The sequence below is a fragment of the Bos mutus genome, chromosome 28, assembly GCF_027580195.1.
Source record: "Bos mutus isolate GX-2022 chromosome 28, NWIPB_WYAK_1.1, whole genome shotgun sequence".
Classification (NCBI taxonomy): domain Eukaryota; kingdom Metazoa; phylum Chordata; class Mammalia; order Artiodactyla; family Bovidae; genus Bos; species Bos mutus.
The window spans coordinates 37,843,813-37,866,305 of NC_091644.1; the positions used below are offsets into that span (position 1 = coordinate 37,843,813).

General features: G+C 43.6%; 1 long non-coding RNA gene across 2 annotated transcripts; it reads left to right on the top strand.

The window, feature by feature from the left end:
• Positions 1-504: 504 nt before the first annotated feature.
• On the top strand, positions 505-20,831 carry LOC138986133 (uncharacterized). 2 transcript variants are annotated; one of them, XR_011463033.1, is made up of 3 exons: positions 505-742; positions 14,304-14,443; positions 20,457-20,831. It is a non-coding gene; the product is annotated as an uncharacterized lncRNA (long non-coding RNA). The 2 variants fall into 2 exon arrangements; XR_011463034.1 differs by lacking the exon at positions 505-742 and adding an exon at positions 11,543-11,640.
• Positions 20,832-22,493: the final 1,662 nt, after the last annotated feature.

Here is a 22,493-nt window from a genome sequence, read left to right on the forward strand (position 1 = left end):
CAGAAAAAAAATCAACAAAATGAAAAGGCAACCTATAGGATGGGAGAAATATTTGCAAACCATGTATCTGATAAGAGGTTAATATACAAAATAACAAAAAACCCCAAACAATTTGATTTTTAAAAAATAGGCAGAGGAAATAAATAGACATTTTTTTCCCAAAGAAAATATCCAAATGGCCAATGGGTACCTGAAAAGATGCTCAGCATCACTAATCCTCAGGGAAATGCAAATCAAAGCCAAAATGAGGTGTTAGAATGGCTTTCATTAAGAAGATGAGACAAGTGTTGGTGAGGAGATGGAAAAAAGGGAACCCCTGTATGTTGGTAAAATGTAAATCGCTATAGCCACAACTGAAAACAATACAGAAGTTCCTCAAAAAATCAAAAATAGAACTGCCATATGACCCAGCAAATTCATTTCTGGGTATGTGCCCAAGGGAAATGAAATGAAAACAGGATGGTGAAGAGTGACATGCACTCCCATGGGTGTTGCCGCATTATTCACAAAAGCTAAGATATAGAAACAACTGAAGCATTCACCAGTAGCTGAATGCATAGGAAGATGTGCTGTATATATACAGTGGAATATTATTCAGCCACGAGAAAGGACATCCTGCCATTTGGAACAACGTGGATGGACCTTGAGGACATTAGGCTAAATGAGTCAGACAGAGAGAGACAAATACCATGTATCACTTATATGTGGAACCTGTTGTGAAAAAGCCAAACTTGCACAAATAGTGAGTAAAACAGTGGTTTCCATGGGTTAGGGTATGGGGGAGTATGAGCGTTATTTAAGGATATGAGCTTGCAACTAGTAGATAAATGAGCTTTGGAAGTCTAATACACAGTATAGTAAATATATATAGCAATATTGTATTCATCAAATTTGCTAAGAGACTATATCTTAATTATTCCTACCACAAAAAGCAATGATAAGGGCTTCCCTGGGGATCTAGTGTTTAAGGTTCTGTGCTTCCGATACTGGGGCAGGCACAAGGGCATCAGAGTGTGGGGCTCAGTAGTTACGGCATGCAGCTTTAGTTGTTCGGAGGCATGTGGGATCTTACTTCCCTGACCAGGGATCAAACCTGTGCCACCTGCATTATTGTAGGCAGACTCTCAAGTGCCGGACCACCAGGGAAGTCCCAGCTTTGCTCTTTCGCTTTGCTGGCTCTCCAAAGCTCTTTCTGAAATCAGCCTCACCGTTTATAGCTGAAGTTTCAAGCCAGCAACTTGGGCAGAATCTAACTGTCCATGCTTTGTTTGGCTGGCATGATGTTAATAAAAACAATTTAGTTAGTTAAAAAAAATCAGGAGCTCTCACATAGAAATAAAATTCCAACATTTTTTTTTTCTCACTTAAAAAAATTTATTTTGGCTGCACTGGGTCCTCAGTTGCGTCGTGGCCAACAGGGGTTACTCTCTAGTTGCCACTTCAGGGCTTCTCTCGTTGCAGAGTACGTCTAGAGCCAGTGGGCTTCAGTAGTTGCGGCGCGTGGGCTCAGTAATTGTGGCCCACTTGTTCAGTTGCTATGTGGCACGTGTGGTCTTAGTTCCCCCCCCAGGGATTGAACCTATATCCCCAGCACTGGGGATGGACCACTGTACCACTAGGGAAGTCCCTAAATTTCCAACATTCTTAAAAAGTCTTAGGGAAGACATACACTCCCCAGTTTGTCCTGTCCTCATGATTCCTGGTGTTTGCATCCATCCCACGTATTCACTCCTACCTACCCAGCCCCTGCAGACTTTGCGTTTTTGTCTCTTGATCTATGCATACCATGTGCCAGCAAGTTTCCTTCTTCTTGCAAAGACAGCAAAAGTACCAAGAGTATTCAGTGCACTGGCTCCACCCATTTCTCCATTTTATTGCATCTCCCTCCCTGAACCCTTCCTTCATGGACTGATGCTCACTCTGGTTGCCAATCATGTCCTCTCCCCGTGGCTCATGGTGTCCCTTCCCCCAGGAATGCCAACCTGACTTCTGAAGGCCAACTCATGATCATGGTTTCCTTCAGGATGTGCCAGGAAGCCTTCCTCCACTCCTAAAGCCCTCTGAAGCACACTCAGAATCACATTGCCATTTGGCTAATTTTTTTCTCTTCCATTATGGTTTTCCACAGAATATTGAATATAGTTTCCTGTGCTATATTGTAGGATCTTGTTGTTTATCCATCCTGTATGTAATAGTTTGCATCTGCTAACCCCAAACTCCCAATCCATCGCTCCTTTATGACCCTTCCCCCTTGGCAACATGAGTCTGTTCTCTGTGTCTGTGAGCCTGTTTCTGTTTTGTAGAAAAGTGCATTCGTGTCCTATTTTAGATTCTACATGTAAGTGATATCATGTGGTATTTGTCTTTCTCTGTCTGACTTACTTTACTTAGTATGATAATCTCCGTGTCCATTCATAATGCTGGAAATGGCATTATTTGATTCTTTTTTATGACTGAGTAGTATTCCATTGTGTGCGTATATGTGTGTGTGTATGTATGTCTATACATGCTGTGAACACTAGGGCCTACATGTCTTTTCGAATTAGAGTTTTCTTCCGATATATGCCCAGGAGTGGGATTGCTGGATCATATGGCAACTCTATTTTTAGTTTTTTGAGGAACCGTCATACTGTTTTCCATAGCGACTGTACCAATTTACATTCCTGCCAACAGTGTAGGAGGGTTCCCTTTTCTCCACACCCTCGCTTGGCTGAATTTCTTTACTGTACAGATTAAGAAATGGAAAATGTGACTCTCAAGGATTGTGCACAAGTAAAACTGTGTAAAACTTTGAGTAGAATGCAGGCGACTGGGAAGTGGGACTTTCTCACCAAACCACGTGCTCTTCCTGCAGATCCAGCCTCAGTGATCTCAGTGTCTCCAGCATCAAGTGCTTAGTGAATTTTCTCTGACTGATTGATTGATTACTAAAACACTCAGTGCTCCTGGCAAAGCAATTCTCACTCTGTGGAACACATTATCTTGACGTCTGTCTCTAGAGCTTAGATTGGGGGAGCTCAGTATAATCTTCAGATCATTTAGCAATGTCTTGGAGCTATTGGACATGAGATAAAGATCTAGGAAAAGTGCCTGCTATTGGCAAGTGGAAAGGAGGGCGGGTGACTTGCTTTAGGGCATTTCAGGTTTGTTTTCTAATCTAAAGCAAGGGTGGGCAAATTACTACCTGCAGATCAAATCTTGCCCACTGCTTGTTTTTATAAATAAAGTTTTATTGGGACATAACTGTCCTCATGTCAGTATGGTTTATGGATGCTCTCATGCTACATTGGCAGGGTTGAGTAGTTGCAACAGGAACTGTATGGCTTGCTGACCCCAAAATATTTACTGTCTGGTTCTTTAGAGAAAATTTTCTGATCCTCCTGCATGTAAACCATTCAAGAACGCTCCAGGTGGGATGTTATTATTCCCAATTGCTTGCTCCTCTGGATTCCTAATCTCACTACCCACAGTACGTGTGGGGGATGGAACTCAACCATTTGACTCCCAAACTCATTGTCCTTTGACCGAATGCCCACAGGACAAAGTCCCAATTCCCTAGCATGGAACAAACTCATCCAACTCTTCCCTCCTGTAAGTCCCTCAGAACGATGGCTTTGAACTCCTTGCTGGTTTCCAAACATGCCTTGCATGTGTCTATGTATTGAGATCTTTGTGCTTTTGAATTGTGGTGCTGGGGAAGACTCTTGAGAGTCCCTTGGACAGCAAGGAGATCAAACCATTCAGTCCTAAAGGAAATCAACCCTGCATATTCATTGGAAGAACTATGCTGAAGTGCCAATACTTTGGCCACCTGAGGTGAAGAGCTAACTCACTGGAAGAAACCTTGATACTGGGAAATATTGAGGGCAAGAGGAGAAGAGGGCAGCAGAGGAGACGGCTGGATGGAATCACCGAATCAATGGATATGAGTTTGAGCAAACTCCAGGAGATAGTGGAAGACAGAGGAACCTGGTGAGCTACAGTTCACAGAGTTGCAAAGGATTGGACATGACTTAGTGACAGAACAACCAAATGAGATCTTTGTGAGTGACATATCCTTTTCGCCAAATCCCTGGTTCTCCTTCCTAAGTCCTGATGTATATATCCTATAAATTAGATATTTTTTTGATGTGAACCATTTTTAAAGTCTTTTTTGAATTTATTGAATTTGTTACAGTATCATTTCTATTTTATATGTTTTATTATTTTTTTTTTTTGCTCCAAGGCATGTGTGATCTTAGTTCCTCAAGCAGGGATAGAACACGTACCCACAGCCCTCTGCACTGGGAGGCCAAGTCTTAACCACTGGACCACCAGGGAAGTCCTAGTCCTGATACATCTAAAATCTCACCTCCTCTGTGGCAGTTTCTCTGATTTTGTCAGTTGAGTGAATAAGAATGAAAGCTAATATTACTGAGTGTCTCTGGTGGCTCAGATGGTAAAGAATCTGCCTGCAATGCAGGAGACCTGAGTTTGATCCCTGGGTCAGGAAGATCCCCTGGAGAAGGGAACTGTTACCCACCTCAGTACTTTTGCCTGGAGAATTCCATGGGTAGAGGAGCCGTCACAAAGAGTCTCACATGACCGAATGGCTAACACTTTCAACTGCGGATTTTCTTCAAGTTGTGGACTAGGCTGTATGATTGTTTTAGCATGGCCCTCAGAAGTGGACACTGATATTCTCATTTCAAAGGGGCATGAACAGGTTGAGACAGCTTAAGTAACTTGACGACAGTCCCAGAGTCAACAAGGTTCCATTCCAGGGCTTGGCCCTAGTCTGCTTGGTGTTTGAGTTGAGCTGTTACCACCAGGCTCCATCTGCATCCCCTTTCTGCTCCCCCTGCTCCTCCAGCCCCACCTGTATAGCATTTGCTCAGCATGGGGTGACAGCATCTCCTGGAAGCTGGGAACTTCTGGGGGACAGTGAGGCAATTTCATCTAATTGCTCCGTCCGTAGTGTTTCAATAGCATTTAGCAGTTTGAGGGAGATAAGCTCCCTGCATTCCTTCCCGTTAGTGCCACCATCTCCCTGCCGTGGGTTGGATCATGCTCAGTGAACAACCCCAGCCTCTTCCCCACTTCATGTTTCAATTTTTACTGTGGTCACTTGGTACCCACTCCTTTCTGAGCATTTCAAAAAGGTTCTTATGTTTCATCCATAATTGAGTAAAGGTTTGCAGCTGTGAACAAAGGATTGATTAAAAGTAACAATAGCAAAAATAACTTCCTTTTCAGTCTGCCTTCCTCCAGAATATCCCCCAACTCCGATGAGACAATGCAGACAGTCTGTGATGTAAATCCACAGCATCTTATGGGTTTACTCAGATTCCAGAAAGGGAAACATGGCTATTTATCATAACAGTCAGTCCCTCACATATGAATGAGTTCCGTTCCAAGAGCGAGTTCGTAAGTCCAGTTTGTTTATAAGTCCAATGAGTTAGCCTATGTACCCAACTAATGTAATCGGCTATATAGTACTGTACTATAATAGGTTGATAATACTTTTCACACAAATGATTCATTAAAAACAAACACAAGAAATAAAACATTTTTAATGTTGCAGTAGAGAAGGCAATGGCACCCCACTCCAGGACTCTTGCCTGGAAAATCCCATGGACGGAGGAGCCTGGTAGGCTGCAGTCCATGGGGTCGCTAAGAGTCGGACACGACTGAGTGACTTCGCTTTCACTTTTCACTTTCAGGTATTGGAGAAGGAAATGGCAACCCACTCCAGTGTTCTTGCCTGGAGAATCCCAGGGACTGGGGAGCCTGGTGGCTGCCGTCTATGGGGTCGCACAGAGTCGGACAAGACTGAAGTGATTGAGCATAGCATAGCATAGAGTACCTTGAAAAGCACAGTAATACAGTACAACAGCTGGCATACAGGGACTGGCATTGAGTGAACGGGCAAAAAGAGTTACTGCGGGGAGGAGGGAGAGGGGGTGGGAGATGGTAGAGCTGAAGGATTGTCAGCAGTAGGAGACAGGACAAGCTGCAATGTCACTCATGCCTGATATTGATGGAAGGCATATTTGCACCTTTGAAAGTTTGCAACTAGAAGGTTTGTAGGTAAGGGACTCACTATACTAGATGAATGACAACAATAATATCTTGACTCTTTCTGAAGTTGGTACACTTCATTTTGCATTTTATGTGTTGGGTTTAGAGGGGCTTGGTCCCTGTGGTCCCATGACTCACAGCCAATGGGGAAATGCCACAGCCCCCTGCAGCCAATCGTGATTAGGGAAGTGATGTCAGATGAAGGGTCCCACCCATCCCGGGGTGGGAGGCACAGGGGAGACTCCCCCCCACCTCTCTGGGAGAGGGAAGAGGGAAGGGAGCAGAAGTTGGACCTCCAGTGTTGGTTGGAGCTTGGCACAGTGTCTGGACCAAAACTGTGTTGTGTAGAATAAGAGATGGCATGGGGAAGATTCCAACTGAGGTCTCTGATGGCTCTGAATTCAGAGGGACGGTGGAGTGGGGTTTACCTCGGGGCACACCAGGTCCCTGCCGAGGGCATCTGAAGGCCACAGAGAGATGTGACCATGCATTCCAGCCCTCCCCCAGCCCCCGCTTCCTGCTCTCACATACCTTCTCTCACCCAGCTCACTGTCTTAGTTGATCTTGCTCACTCACTCTTTGTGACCCTATGGACTGTAGCCTGCCGGGCTCCTCCATCCGTGGGGTTTTCCAGGCAAGAATACTGGAGTGGGCTGCCATTTCCTTCTCCAGGGGATTTTCCTGACCCATGGATTGAACCCGCGTCTCCTGCACTGCAGGCAGATTCTTTACCACTGAGCCACCACCCCACTGCCTTAGCTAGGGAAGATCATGTCACTCAGTGGTGTCTGACTCTTTGTGACCCCATGGACTGTAGCCTGCCGGGCTCCTCCATCCATGGGGTTTTCCAGGCAAGAATACTGGAGTGGGTTGCCATTTCCTTCTCCAGGGGATTTTCCTGACCCATGGATTGAACCCACGTGTTCTGCACTGCAGGCAGATTCTTTACCACTGAGCCACCAGGGAAGCCTGTGTCTTCCTGTGACTAAACAAATGAAAGGGATAAAGAATCTACTTGCCTCTGTTGCATTTTAATGGAGGCTCCAAACCACCATTACCTAGAGGACGTGTCTGAGCACCATGACGGAAGATGTGGGATTATCTAACCAGCTTGACAATAAAGATCCATCCCACAAAAATTCCTGCAGAACTGGCTATGTGCTGCGGGAACCATCTCAGCTGGGCTTTGTCTGCCCTAGTCTTCTCCTGGGTGCTGGAAAGGGCCAGAAGGTTCAAGATAGAGAGTTGGGATCTTGACTGCAGTTTCGGTGGGAGGGGGTGGTGGGGGCATATGACGATCAGCCTTGCCACTATAAACACCAGCCCTGCCACAACCCTGTGAAGAGCCAGGGAGCTGGTTTCACATTTTGCTTTGCTGGTATTTTGTCATGAGACCAGAGGCAAGGGGTCCTCTTCCAGGGGTAGGTAGCCCTGTCTCACTCACATGTGTAAGGACAAAGCATCTTGGTGCACATGACCATGATTTGAAGTGTGTTATAGATCCTTTGCCTCTTGTTTCAGGAGAAAGGAAAGGATGCAATGACCCAGGTCTGGGCTGGGTCCCAGCTGATGCGTCATCCTGCGTCTGGCCTCCCTCTGGGGTTTTCTCTTTGGTTTGGAGAGGGGACTAAGCATTTTTTGTTCCGTGTTCCTGGTCCCAGTGATAACAGGGGCTGTGAATTATGGACGCAGCAGCAAATGTTTTTAATCTTCCATGAAACAAAACCAGCGTGTGTTCTGCACCAGGGGCCGAGGCTGAGGGAGGAAGCCAACAGCTGCTCGGATCTGGCTAACTCGGGCTGACGTCAATGTGAGTCCGTCAAGGCCAAGGGCTCCACGCAGGAAGCTTCACAGTGATACCGAAAACAAATTTGCATTTTTTCCTTTCACGGGAACTCAGCGATGCTCTGTTCCACTGAGATGTTTTCACCAGTCCTTGCAACTAGTGTGTTGAATAAACCTGGCTTGCGGTGGACTGGGGGCTGCAACTTCAGGGTCTGTTTGCTCTTGCCGCTTTAAAATGTGTTCAGCGGGATTAATGTACCCTGGCTTGGGATGAAAACGCTGGCAGTTGCTGCCGTTTCTGCTCCTCTTAGGAAATAGTCTGTCCTAAGGTCGCTTTAAATGGAAAACAGTCTCAATTTGGAATTTGAAGGTCCAGGCCAAGATATTAGTCAAAACTCTCAACTTTGACATCCCATTCTTTTCCTGGCTCCAGTTTAGCTTGCTTAGGCCTGGAGGCTTGCTTTGGAAAGGGAGCTCCTCTGCTGGACTTCTGGGCCCTCCACCACACCTCCCCGAGGTGGAAGCTGGAGTTCGGGGCAAGTAGCAGGCACAGGAGAGCTCTTCCTTGAGTGGATGCTGTGGGAGTCCAGTATGGTTTAAGCTGACCTTTCTCCTGGTGGAATTCTTTTAAGGCTCTGTACCTCTTTGACTTTAGAAGAGGGGAGATGTCCCTCTTTTGAGTGGTCCCTTGGGACATTTCCCTTAGCTTTACCTCCAACTTCTTGCTGCTGGGGTCTCTGCCAGATGAGTTTGGAATGAGGCCATCCTGGTTCCCTCCCCGTGTGGTCCACCTGGCTCTAACCTTCACACGTCATCTGCCCTGACAAACTCTTGAGGTGGAGGGTGACCCCAAACCAGGCGCTTGCTCCTGCTGCCACCACCTAACAAGAAGTGACCTTGCCTATTCATTAGGTTTCCGTGGGTGCTGTAAAGACTTACCACAAACTTGACGGCTTAAAAGAAACGTGATCTTCCACAATTCTGAGGACAGAAGTCTGAAGTCAGTGTGTATGTGGGAATGCTCAGCTGCTTTAGTTGTGTCTGACTCTTTGTGACCCTGTGGACTATAGTCAGCCAGGCTCCTCTGTCCAAGGGATTCTCCAGGCATGAATACTGGAGTGGGTGGCCGTGTCCTCCTCCAGGGATCTTCCTGACCCAGGGATCTTCCTGACCCAGGGATCGAACCCAGGTCTCTCGCATTGCAGGCAGATTCTTTACCACTGAGCCACTGGGGAAGTCCCTGAAGTCAGCTTACTAAGCTAAAATCCAGTGTCAGGAAGGCTGAGCTCTTTGTGGAGGCTCTGGGAGAAAATTTGCTCTTTGCCTCCTTGGGTATCTGGCAGCTGCCAGCATTCCATGGCTTGTGGCCCCAGCACACCAATCTCGGCTTCTCTGGTCACAGGACCTGCTTTGTGTACAGTTAGGTCTCCCTCTGCTCTCTCTTATAAGGATACATGTAATTGCGTTTGGGGCTCATCTGAATAATACAGGATCACCTTTCCAGCTCAAGAGCCTTAACTTAATCACACCTGCAAAGACTTTTTCCAAATAAGGTCACAGTTATAGGTTCCAAGAATTAGACCTGACATCTGAGAGGGACTCACATGGTAAGCTCACCAAGTAGTTGGTGGAAACCCCCAACATGTTTGAAATGAGGGGCAGGTCCCCACCTGACCTTCAAGAAACACTTTGTGCTTTCTCCAAAGCTACACTTCTCAGAAAACCCTCTCTTTAAAATCCTGTCTCTCAATGAGCTGACGGGTTATATTCTCAGGGTCAGTAGGCTCACATGCTGTGAACCTTGAGTGTTTCCTGTGAACACTTCTTGCTTTGGAATTTTACAGCAAAAGCAGTTTGGCCTTCAAAGTGTCACTTTTAACATTCTGTTACCTCTGCGATGGAATGCCTGGTCGTTGCTGCTGCCGGGGGCCGTGGCCTTCAAGGCTGCCCAACGGGGCTAGAATCTAGCCTGCGCTCTGCCTGACGAGCCTGGCATGGATGCCTCCACCTGTGGGCAGCTCGGGGCCCTCTTTGCCCGTTCACATGGCCACGCTGTCCTTGTTCAGCTCTCAAACAGTCCAGGGACTTGCCAGTGGGAGGCGCAGAGATGCCGGGGCTGCTACGTGGCGTGGAACTCTGTTGACAAATGACACAGGCCACTTCCATCTTTGAGTTTCCAACTTGCAACTGTTGTGCTGAGCTAGAAATTTCCTATTCTGTGGGTTAGCAGATTGTCATTTGATAAGGGTTTCATGTTTGTGTGAACTAAGCTGAGATGGACAAGCTGGCCCAGAAAGAAAATGTAGTACTCCTCAGCTCTCAGAAAGCGGGTCCAGCTTTTAGGGGAGACAGTGGAACAGATGTGTTGGGAAGGTTCTGGAATGTTTAGGCCATAAGTACTTTTATGGCCTTCTTCCGCCTTAGCAGTGAGGACAAGCAGCCTGCCTCTTGGCTGCTAGAATAGGGGATGGAAAATCAGAAGTCCTGGGCTAAATTCCTAAAGACTTGGGTTGGCTGGTTAACATGAAACCGGTTGGTTCACAGAGTTACCTGGGAAAACTGCAATTAATAGAAGAAGAAGGTGACAGAGATCCCTGAAGATATTGTTCAGAGATTTCCCTTGAGGTCCAGTGGTTAAGACTGTGCTTCTGCTCCAGGAGGTGGGGGTTCAATCCGTAGTCAGGGAACTAGGATCCCGCATGCTGTGCAGTGAGGCCAAAAAGTCAAAAAAGATATTGTTCAAAATGACAAAGGCAGCAAAGGTCAAGCTTGCTCAAGGACTGATCAGTGTGCCTTTTGTTCCTTTTACTAAATATTTCGTTCTCCTTTCTCTTCTTTTACCACTGAACCCCTCGGCCCCCCGCCCCCCACTGATGATGGTAGAGAATTTGAGTGTCTTCATATTCTCTCCCAGCTGACCTTTTTCTTGATTCTCAGAGGCTCAGAGGAGGGTCTGTTCTGAGCAAGTCCATCTCTTTGGAAAATCCTGGGGGGGAACTGAGGAAGATTTGGGGCAGCCTTGGTAGCCAAGCTTTCGCCAGTGTTATGAGACCTGTTACCTAGTACCTTAGTCTGCCTGGGCTGCCAGAACAAAGTACCACAGACTGGGTGGGCTTAAAGTATGGAAATTTATTGTCTCACAACTCTGGAGGCTGCAAGTTTGAGATCAGGGAGTCAGCTGGGCTGCTTCCTTTCGAGGCCTCTCTCCTTGGTTGGCAGATGGCCGTCTCCTTCCTCTGTCCTCATGTGATCTTCCCTCTGTGTGTGTCTGTGTCCTAATCTCCTCTTTTTTTACTATTTATTTTTATCTGTTTATTTGGCTGCACCAGGTCTTAGCTGCAGCACATGAGACCTTTTCGTTGTGGCGTGTAGGATCTGGCTCTCTAACCAAGGATTGAACCCAGTCCCCCTGCACTGGGAGTGCAGTCTTAGCCACTGCACCACCAGGCAAGTCCTCTAATCTCTTCTTAAAAAGACTCTGTTCATATCGGATTAGGGCCTACCTTAAAGACCTCATTTAACCTAAATTACGTCTTTCTAAAAAAAGTTATTTATTTTTAATTGACAGATAATTGCTTTACAATATTGTGTTGGTTTCTGCCATACATCAACATGAATCAAGCCAAATTACCTCCTTAAAGATCCCATTTCCAAATAGAATCATTTTCTGACCTACCAGGTGTTAAGGCATCAACATATCAATGTTGGAGGACACAAATCAGCTCATTACACTTGGGAACCTCTGGACTCAGCCACTCTAGACCAGACTGGGATTGAATTCCTGAGAAGAAAGGGGTAAGGCCATACAACTCCATTCCTACTCACAGCAGAATTCCACAGGCTTTTTCCTGATTCCTACTCTAGCCTCCAAGCTGCCCCCCACAGCAGCCCCAAGTCAGAGACAGGCCTCTCTGATGCTGTGCATCCTTCTCTGCCCCTTATAGACCCACCTTTTCCATAGAGGTCCCATCCTTCCTAGGAAGAGGGAGTCTCTGCAATTCCTGCCAATAGTCAAGTAAAGAATAAATATGAGGGCTGACCTAGCGGGGAAGGAAGCACACAGGGCACTGGACAGGGGTGTGAGAAGGAAAGATTAGGGCTGACTACACATGGGCATGTGACCCTCTGTGCAGTATTTTTAGTGCCAGCTTATAATATACCGCCGCCTCTAGCCCTCGTGACTTGTAGCCACCTGGTCCCAGTGGGCAGTGTGGTGCAACGGCCACAGGCCTGGGGGCAGTCAGACCTGGTTTGACTCATTTCTCTGCCATTGACTAGTTGTGTGACCTTGGCTAGTTTACCTAATCTTCTCGGGCCTCGGTTTTATCATATATGAGTGAGAAAGGGATGTTGGCCTCATAGCTTTGCTGGGAGGATTACTTGAAAACCATGCCTGAAAGCTGTTGGTATGTACTGAATTAGATTCCCCCCAAATTCATAGATTGACACCCTAACCCCAGCAGCTCTGAATGTAACTGTATTTGGAGATGGAGCTTTTTAAAGAGGTGATTAAGGTAAAATAAGGTCCTTGTGCTGGGCCCTAATCCAGCATTAATGATGTCCTTATAAGAAGAAGAAGAGATTAGGACAAAGACAGAGGGAAACCATGTGAACACACGGGGAGAAGGTGGCCATCTATAAGCCAAGGAGAGAGGTCTCAGAAAGAACGAACCGTGCTGCCCCTTGATCTCAGACATCCAGCCTCGGAACTGTGAGCAAATGAATGTCCATAGTTTAGGCCACCTAGTCTGCGGTACTCGGTTATTGCAGCCCTAGCAGACTAATATTTCTGGTGTATAAACCACGTTCTTCCTTTTCTTCTGGCCCCTGGCCCCACTGCCCCCAGCTGGAGCGGTCTTGGACTAATCCTATCTGCTTTGACTGTATACTTTGTAAACTAGATGGGATACACATGGACAAAGGCTCAACATGGAATGCAAGACACAGATCAAGGGAAATAGAGGACTGTGTTAGAGAAACATCCGGCACCTTAGACAAAAAGTCCTTTAAAAATCACCTAAAAATCGGCTCCTTAAAAAAAGATGAAAGCTGTCTGTCGTGGTTGCTTTCTTGGGTTTTTCAGAAGTTCCCTGTTGAGCCCCTCTGCCTATAGTTCTTTGAATCTGGGGTCCCTGTGGACTAATTCAGGAAGAAAACTTTGCAATATTGATTCTCCTAATTCAGGGACATGACACCTCTTTTCATTTGTTTAGTTCTTTAATATCTTTCAATGAAGTCTTAGAATTTTCTTCCCTAAAGACTGACACATCTTTTTATTTCATACTTCTAAGCATTTTATTTTTTCATACTTTTGGAATTTTAAAAAACCGCGTTTTCTTTTTTGCTGGAGTATAAAAACACAACTGGCTTTTATATTTAGATGTTGTGTCTAGGATTCTTATTATACTCATTAACTCTAGTAACTTAAATGTAAATTATTTAGTGAGATGCTTCTGTAGAAACCATATCATCTGCAAATAATAACAGAAAGGCTTCCTTTCTAAACCTCTTGCCTTTTATTTCTTTTTCTTGCCTTATTGTGTTGTCTAACATTTCCCGCAAATGTTGAAAGCAACTGGAGTTATCAGGCATCTTTGTCTTATTCCTAGTCTCAGAGGTAAAGCCTTCAGCATTTTAGTTTCTTGTGTCTGCTGTAGGTTTTTTGTAAATATACTGTATTAGGTTAAGGATGTCCCTTCTATTTGTAGTTTGCTGAGAATATTTCTATTTTAAAATCGTGAACAGATATTGAATTTTAAATAATACTTTTCCTGCATCTATAGAGGTAATCAAGATTTTTCCTCCTTTGATTTGCTAATACAGTGAACTACTTTAATTTGTTTTCCAAAGTTAAACCAAATTTGCATTTTTAATTTAAATCCATCTTGGTTATCCTATGTTAGAATTTTCATACATTGTTAGATTTAATTTGCTAATTTTATTTTTTTATTTGCTTATTTGTTTTAAATATTTATTTATTTGACTGTGCCAGGGCTTAGCTGTGGCACAGAAGATGATGTGGGATCTTTAGTTGTGGCATATAGGATCTAGTTCCCTCCCAGTGGTTGATCCTAGGACCCCTGCATTGGGAATGTGGAGTCTTAGCCACTGGACCATCAGGGAAGTCCCCAATTTGCTAATTTTTAAAAAAGGATTTAAAATTGAAATTCATGAGCAAGTTTGGCCTGTGATTTGGAGATTTTCTGTTTGCCTTTGCAGATGGGCTCACTGCCAAGTGGGACTGCCAGGTATGAGGATATGAGTGTCTTCAGTAACTCTCTGGTTTACAGTTGGGCTGAGCCAAAGGGGAGCCCTGGCAGGAGGTGGGAGAGGAAAGTGAGGTCACTACAGACTGGCTGTGTCCTTTGATAGAAGGTCCTCTCAGAGCGGCCTACTCTACTTCACTCTTTATCTTTTGTGGTTTTGATAACGTCTCTCTTCCCTGTTTCCCATCCCAGGTACAAATGCCTCGTTTCCCTTCGACCACATGCTGCAAATGAGTCCTCTCCAAATCATCTAATTTCCTGCTGGGGCTTTCACTGATGCAGTTTTATAATCAAGTTTTACAATCAAGCCTATGATAGCTTAATAACAGAAGGTGAGGGCTCTTCCTTCTTTATCTATACTCTGGAATAGAACTGCTTCCTTGGTAGAAAAAGTTAAAAGTTTGGTAGAACTTGGTGAAACCATCTGGGCCTGCTGCTGCTGGGAGAAGAGTTTTACCTACTCAGTTCAATGTCATTCGTGGTTGTTGAACTATTAACACTTTCCCTCTCTAGGGTCAGTTTGGTAAGTTGGAAATGCATTCATTTGCAAACTTCCTGGCCTTTATTTTTTACACTATTTTCTTATCAACCTTTTTTTCCCCCTATACAGCATTTTAATTGTCACTTTAAAAATAATAAACTTTATTATTTTTTAGAGCAGTTTTGGGTTCACAGCAAAATTGAGCGAAAAGTACAAAGGGTTCCTATATACCCACTTTCCCCACATTTGCACAGCCTCCCTTCTTATCAACATCCCTCACCACCGTGGTAGGTTTGTTATCGTTGATGAACCTGCGTGGCATCATTGCCACCCGAAGTATGTAGTTTACATTATGATTCACTCTTGATGCTGTGCCTTCTATGTGTTTTGGCAAATGTATAATCACATGTATCCACCATTACAGTAACCCAGAGTATTTTCACTGGTCTACAAATCCTCTATATTCTGCATATTTATTACCACACTTCGCCCCTGCCCAAGCCCCTAGCAACTTCAGCACTTTTCATTCTTAACCTTTTTATTTGTATCCTTTCTTTTTTAAGTTTGTTGATTTTATTAATCTTTATAAAACCCAACTATCAGCTTTTAAAATCCTATGGTAAAAAAAATAAAATAAAACAAAATCGTATTGTAATTTGTTTTTTATTTCATTAACTTCTCTTTATTATCTTTTTCTTTTTATTTCTTAGGGTTTATTTTTAACTCTTTTTTTCCTAAGTTTCAAACTTGATTAGTTTTTCTGCCTTCTTTCCTAATGCAAGCATTTAAGACTACAAATTTCTATTTAAGTGGCATTTTAGCTGTGTCTTGCAAAACGCCTTTTATTTCTAATATGGTATTTACATTATAGTTTGACTGGAAATATCTCCTCATCTCAGTTTTGATTTCTTTTTTGATCTATGGGTTATTTAGAAGAACTTCTAAATATTTTAGCTTTTCTATTTATCTTTTTATTATTGATTTTTAACGTCATTGCATTCTAGTTAAAGAATATCGTTTGTAAAATATTAAACTGTTATAATTTGTTAAAATTGGCTCTCTGGCTGAGTATGTCATAGATTTTCATAAATGTCATATGTGCTTGAAAAATTATGTAATATGTAGTTGTTATGTATAGGTTTTCTTTACAGATCCTTTAGATCAAGCTTGTTAATTGTGCTGTTAAAATACATGTTATGTTTTCTGACTTCTCACTTTTTTATTCTATGAAAGGATGTGCTAAACCTTCCTACTGTGTTGGAGGTTTTGTCTCTTTCTTGTTATAGTTCTTTCCATTTTTCCTTTATACATTTTGAGTCTCTTGTTAACTAGTTACAAATTCAGATCTGCACCTTTTATCTTTGTGTACTGAATCTATCTCTAGCAATTATTTTTTGGTCTTAAAGTCTATTTTAATTCATATTAATTATTAATACATTAGCCTATATTAGGCATGCCTGGAATATTGCATTCTATCTATTTTCACTCTTTCTGTATTATTATATTTCAGTTGTATCTCTCTTAAACATCATAAAGCTGAATTCAGTTTCTACTACTCAATCTGACGATCTTTGTCATTTAATGGCAGCATTTAGTTGTTTTTATTTATTGTAATTATAATTTTAGAATTAGTTTTTACCATCCTTTTGTGATTCATGTTTGTCTTGCATTTTTCTTTGATTTTTCTATATTTCTTGACCTTTTTTTTGATTGAATGAATATTTTTTTCTTATTCCATTTATATTCCCATACAGGTTTGGATGCTCTGTTTCTCATTTCTATTGTGTTAGTAGTTAACCTTACACGTTTAACATGTGAAGTTAATTATTATCTTTTCCTTCCTCTGGAATAATGTGAAATCTTAGAATACCTAAATTCCCATCATTCTCTCCAGACGTGTGTGGTATTATTGTCAAGTATTTTAGTTCTGACTTGTTTTACTTTAATTGCATAAATGGAGCATAATTATCATTGTTTTACATCATCCCTTTCTACTTAGATTTACCCATGCATGTTTTGCTGTTCATTTATTCTTGCATTCAGATCTTCCTCTTCTGGGATCATTTTACTTCTTTCTGAAGTGACTGAGAGTCTGCTTGATTTGAATTGTCTAAAAATGCTCTTTTTCCCTCTTCTTGAAAAATATTTTCCATTTTGGTTGGGCATACAAACAGGAGTGGGTTAAATTTCTTTCCCTCTGTTGACAGAGGAATGGCATTTGGAAACAACTGTTCTTTATCTGTTTGGGATTTTCTAGGTCAGCATTTAAATGTCTATTTCCTACACAACTCATAAATACATTTTCCTCATTTTTTTCGAACAATAACTGAAATACTGATTGAAAATTTTTTTCACAAATATTTTTTCACAATTGTTGCAAAAGTGCAATCCTGCACTTTATGCAGTTGAATTTTTTAGACCCTGCTTATCACATTATGACAAGGCTTTACCCACCTTCTCTGTGTGTAACTTGTTATTTCCATCTTAAAGGTTTATGAGCAGAAGTTAGTAATTTTAGAAGGCAGTGACCAAGATGGCAGACCCTGAGCTCATCTCCTCCCACATGCACACCAAAATTACAACTCTTTACAGAGCAACTATTGATGAGAATGACCTGAAGACTAGCAGAAAATATTTTCCACGACTAAAAATATAAAGAAGGAACTACAACAAGAGGGGTGGGAGATGCAATATGGTCAAGCCCCACGTCCTGGGTGGGTGACCCACAAATGGGAGGATCATCGCAATGGCAGAGTTCTCCCTGAGGAGAAAGGGGTATGCGCCCCACATCAGCACCCCCAGCCCCGGGGCCTGGCACTGAGCGGACAAGCCCCCAGAACATCTGGCTTTGAAGGCCAGCAGAGCATGAGGACAGGAGGGGTGGAGGGCTGTGGGAAACAGAAACTCACTCTTAAAGGGCACATGCAAAATCTCTCATGCTCCAAAACCTAGCACAGAGGCAGTACTTTGAGATGAGCCTGGGTCAGACCACCTTGGAGAACCTCCTGGAGAGTCAGGAGGCAACCAGGACTCCCCCGGGGGACACGTGCTGGCAGCAGCCACTCTGGGGAACTTGTTCTACCACAAGGAAACTGGCACTGGCAAACACTTGTTTGGAGTCTTCCCACTTGCCTATTGGGCTTCTTTGGTGACTCCGATGGAAAGGAGTCCACCTGCAATGCAGGAGACCCGGGTTCGATCTCTGGGTTGGGAAGATCCCCTGGAGAAGGGACTGGCAACCCACACCAGTATTCTTGCATGGGGAATCCCATGGATAGAGGAGCCTGGAGGGCTACAGTCCCTGGGGTTGCAAAGAGTCGGACACAGCTCTATCTTAACACACACACACACTTCCTTCTAGCCTATTAGCACCAGAGTCTTATCTTTCCTCCAGTTGAGTAGCACCAATTACCAATCCTGGGACCTCTTAGGTCAAGAGGTCAGCTGTGTGGGGACCCAGCCCTACCCACCAGCAGGCCCAGGATGTGAGCTTGCTCACCACTGAGCTGGTACTAGTACTGAGATCCCCAGGCTCTACTACCAGCCATCCTGGGACCCAACCCCATCCACCAGAAGGCTGAAACCAGTCTCAGACATCCACTCCGCCCCCAGGACCCCATAGCCAGTTGCTCTGGGACCTAGCCCTGCCCACCAGTGGGCTGGCATCAGCAGTGAGCTACACAGCCAGCTGCACTGGGACTTGGTCACACTCAGCAGAGTGGTGGAAATCACCCAAGCCCAACAGAAAAATGAAAAAGAATTTAAGAGACCTCTGGGACCACATCAAACATACTAACATTCACATTATAAGGGTCCCAGGAGAAGTGAGAGAAAGGGACAGAGAAATTATTTGAAGAATAATAGCTGAAAACGTCCCTAATCTGGGAAAGGAAACAGACATTGAGGCCCAGGAAGCAGAGAGAGTCCTGATCAAGAGGTCCACATCAAGAAAGATAATGATTTAAAATGGCAACAATTGGGACTTCACTGCAGATGCAGTGGTTAAGACTCCCTGCTTCCATTGCAGGGGGCGAGAGTTTGATCCCTGGTTGGGGAACTTAAGATCCTGCATGCCATGCTGTGCTTAGTCGTTTTTTGCAACCGCATGGACTGTAGCCTGCCAGGATCCTCTGTCCATGGGGATTCTCCAGGCAAGAATAATGAAGTGGGTTGCCATGCTCTCCTCCAGGGAATCTTCCGAACCCAGGGATCGAACCCAGGGTCTCCCACATTGCAGATGGATTCTTTACTGTCTGAGCCACTAGGGAAGCCCTGCCATGCCATGCAGTGTGGCAAAATAAAAAAAAAAAAAAGGGCAACAATTAAAAATAGACTCTTTTTTTTCAAGGAAAAAGCAACTAGTTACATACAAGGGAACTTCCATCAGACTGCAAGCTGACATTTCGGCAGAAGCCTTGCAGGCCAGAAAGAAGTGGCACAATATTCAAAATGATGACAGGAAAAAAGCTACAACCAAGAATACCCTACCTGGCAAGCCTATTATTCAGATTTGAAAGAGAGATAAAGAGTTCTACAGACAAGCAAAAGCTAAAAGAGTTCAGCACCTCTAATCTGGCTTTTCAAGAAATGTTAAAGAGATTTCTCTAAGCAGAAAAGATGCAACGAGAAATGTGAAAATTATGAAAGGAAAAATCTCATTGGTAAAGGCAAATATACAGTAAGAGTGGTGGATGAACCACTCATAAAGCTAGTGGGAAGGGTAAAAGACAAAAGCAGTCAAAATCACCCCTACTTCCAGTAAGTAGGTAAGGGGTAAACAAGGGTGAGGTCACAAATGTTAAACACGTGGTGGGGGAGTGAAAATGCAGGGTGGTTAGAATGCATTCAAATTTAACAGATTATCAACCTAAAATAATTGTATAATGTGTGTGTGCTCCGTCATGTCCGACTCTTTGACACCCCATGGACTATAGCCCTGCCAGGCTCCTCTGTCCATGGGATTCTCCAGGCAAGAATACTGGAGTGGTTTGCCATTTCCTTTTCCAGGGAATCTTCCCGACTCAGGGATCGAACCCATGTCGCTTGTATCTCCTGCTTTGGCAGGTGGATTCTTTACCACTAGCACCTGGGAAAACCAAGATAATCAAAAACATGTTGGTATATATACACCTCATAATAACCCCAAACTAAAAACGGTAATATATATATAGACAGACGCTTTACCGCCTGAGCCACCAGGGAAGTCTGAAGTCAGTGAGATTTACACACACACACACACATACACAAAAGAGAAAGGAATCCAATGTAACACAAAAGACAGTTATCAAATTATGAGAGAAAAGAGCAAAAGAAGAAGAAAGGAATGAAAGAGAATGACAAAACAACCAGAAAACAATTAACAAAAATATTGTAATTTTTTAAACGTGCTTTTACTGTGGTAAAAGTCACATAATATAAAACATGCTACTTTAACCATAGTTAAGTGTACAGTTTAGTGGCACTAAGTACTGTTGTGCAATTTTACCATCATCCATCTCCCCAAATTTTCACCTTCCTAAATTGAAACTGTCCCCATTAAACCCTAGCTCCACATCTCTCCCTACACTCACCCTCTGTCCCCTGGCATCTACCAATGCACCTTCTGACTCTATGACTTTGACTGTTCTAGGTATCTTGTATAAGTGGAGTCAAATACCTAATGTACATTGGAGTGCAAAAATATTAAATATTTGCTTTCAACCATCAGCATAATTTCAAGAAGAAAAAAAGTCTCTTTATCCATATATTTGCCATTTCTGTTGCTCTTCATTCATTTTTGATATTCCAAGTTGCCTTCCGATATCATTTCCCTATATCTGAAAAATTTATTTATTGATTCCATGTCATTGGGTCTGCATCCTTAGATGGGGTTGGAGACATCTGTGAAGCAAGAAGAACTTCACGCATCCCCAGGGTCCTGCAGTTCTGCACTCTGGGCCTCCTGCCTCCCCTTCCTTCTACAGGCTCCTCTTCGCAAGCAAGCCCTTCCGCTGGACTTCTGCTCCTTGATATTCAGAGACAGTCCTTACCTTGTGTAGGTTCATTTGTATTTAAGTCCTATATTTAACTGTGACATTAAAGGCTGGCTTCCCTTTAAAAGAATTTCAAGTTTTAGAGGTCAGCTGGTGTTGTGGACTGAATGCTTGTGCCCTTCCCCCCTCCCCCACAATTCACACAATGAAACCCTAACTCCCAGTGTGATCGTATTAGGAAATGGGGCTTTAGGGAGGTGATTTGGTCTTGAGGGTAGAGTCACCATGATGGGATTAGAGTCCATATAAGAAATATCCTTTCTTATATTCTATAGAGATATTTCACTTTGCCATGTAAAGACACAGAGAGAAGGTGGCTGTCTATAAGCCAGGAAGAGAGCCCTCACCAGAACCTGACCATGCTGGTATCAGGATCTTGGAAAGGTCCAGCCTCTAGAACTGTGAGAAATAAATATGTAAGCCCCTTGGTGCGTAGCGTTCTGTTACAGCCATGCTGATTGAGGCAGATGGGTGGGCATTTTGAGCTGGAGGAAGACTTCCCTGTGGCCACTGACCCCAGGTACACATAGGTGAATCCTTGTCTTCGCGAGCACAACTGTGTCAGTCTGCTCACTGCCTGAACAGAATACCAGATAGTGGCTTAGACAACAGAAATTGTCTCCCAGTTCAGGAGGTCAGAAGTCCAAAACCAGGGTGTCTGCAGGTTTGGTTTCTTCTGGGGCCTCTCTCCTCGGCTGGCCGACTGCCGTCTTCTCTCTGTGTCCTCACATTGCTTTCCCTCTGTGCTGTCTGTGTCCACCTCTTCTTTTAAGAACATGGCTCATAGTATATTAGGGCCAGATCTCATGACATTATAACTTAGTTATGTCTCTTAAGACCCTACTCCCAATGTGATCATATTTTGAGGTGCTTTGGCTTAGGACTTCAACGTATGAAGTTTGGGGGAACATGATTCAGCCCAACCATTTTCCGTAAACGCTGAATGGAGAAACCAAGACACAAGTCTTGATGTCTAAGACGCTTGTGAACAATATTTGTTGGATTGAGAGCATGAGAACAAAGGGATGGTGGTGGATTGGGTAGGGGGGTGTGTGCCTGTGTGCATGCAAGTGTGTGCCTGTGTGTGTGTGTTCGGGGGTTCCTTCCAAACTAATGTGATAGAATTGAGTTGGCACCCAGCATGCAAGAGACCCCCTTGAGGTCTGTTATTTGGAGACACATTTTAAAGCAGACTTTCATTTGGTTAACATTTCCTTTTCAAATAACTGCTAAAAATATTAGCATCCAACTAGGGTAAAACCTGATGTGATCAATGTAATCTTCACACCAATCCCAAACTATTTATTACTGTTATTTTAATTTTATTTTTTAATTAAAAATATTTATTTATTTATTTGATTGCACCAGGTCTTCGTTGTGGCACAGGGGATCTTGATTTTCATCGCAGCATGCAATGCTTGTGGCACGTGGGGTCTCATTCCCTGACTAGGGATTGAACCCAGGCCCCCTGCTTTGGGAGTGCAGGGTCTTAGCCACTGGATCACCAGGGAAGTCTCCTTTTACTGTTGTTTTTAAAAATGTACCAGTTGAGTAAGAAGTTAAAGGAATAGTGTATCAGAGCTGCAATCAAATAGACTTTGGAATAGTCCTTCTTTGCGGTTGGTTATCATAAACAGATCTCTACTGAAAACCTTATTTTGAAACTCAAGTTAGGCAGTCATTAACGTATTCATTTTCCTGTAATTCATGGAAAATAATCAGTGGACTTCATATGAGATTATTTCTTTCATTTCCCAAAGGGCCTGTTTTCCTTTACACTCGTGTATTGAGTACTTATTATGCAATAAATACTGTGACATGATCTTACCCTCAAGAAAGTCAGTCTCATGGGGCAAACAGACAAGTAAG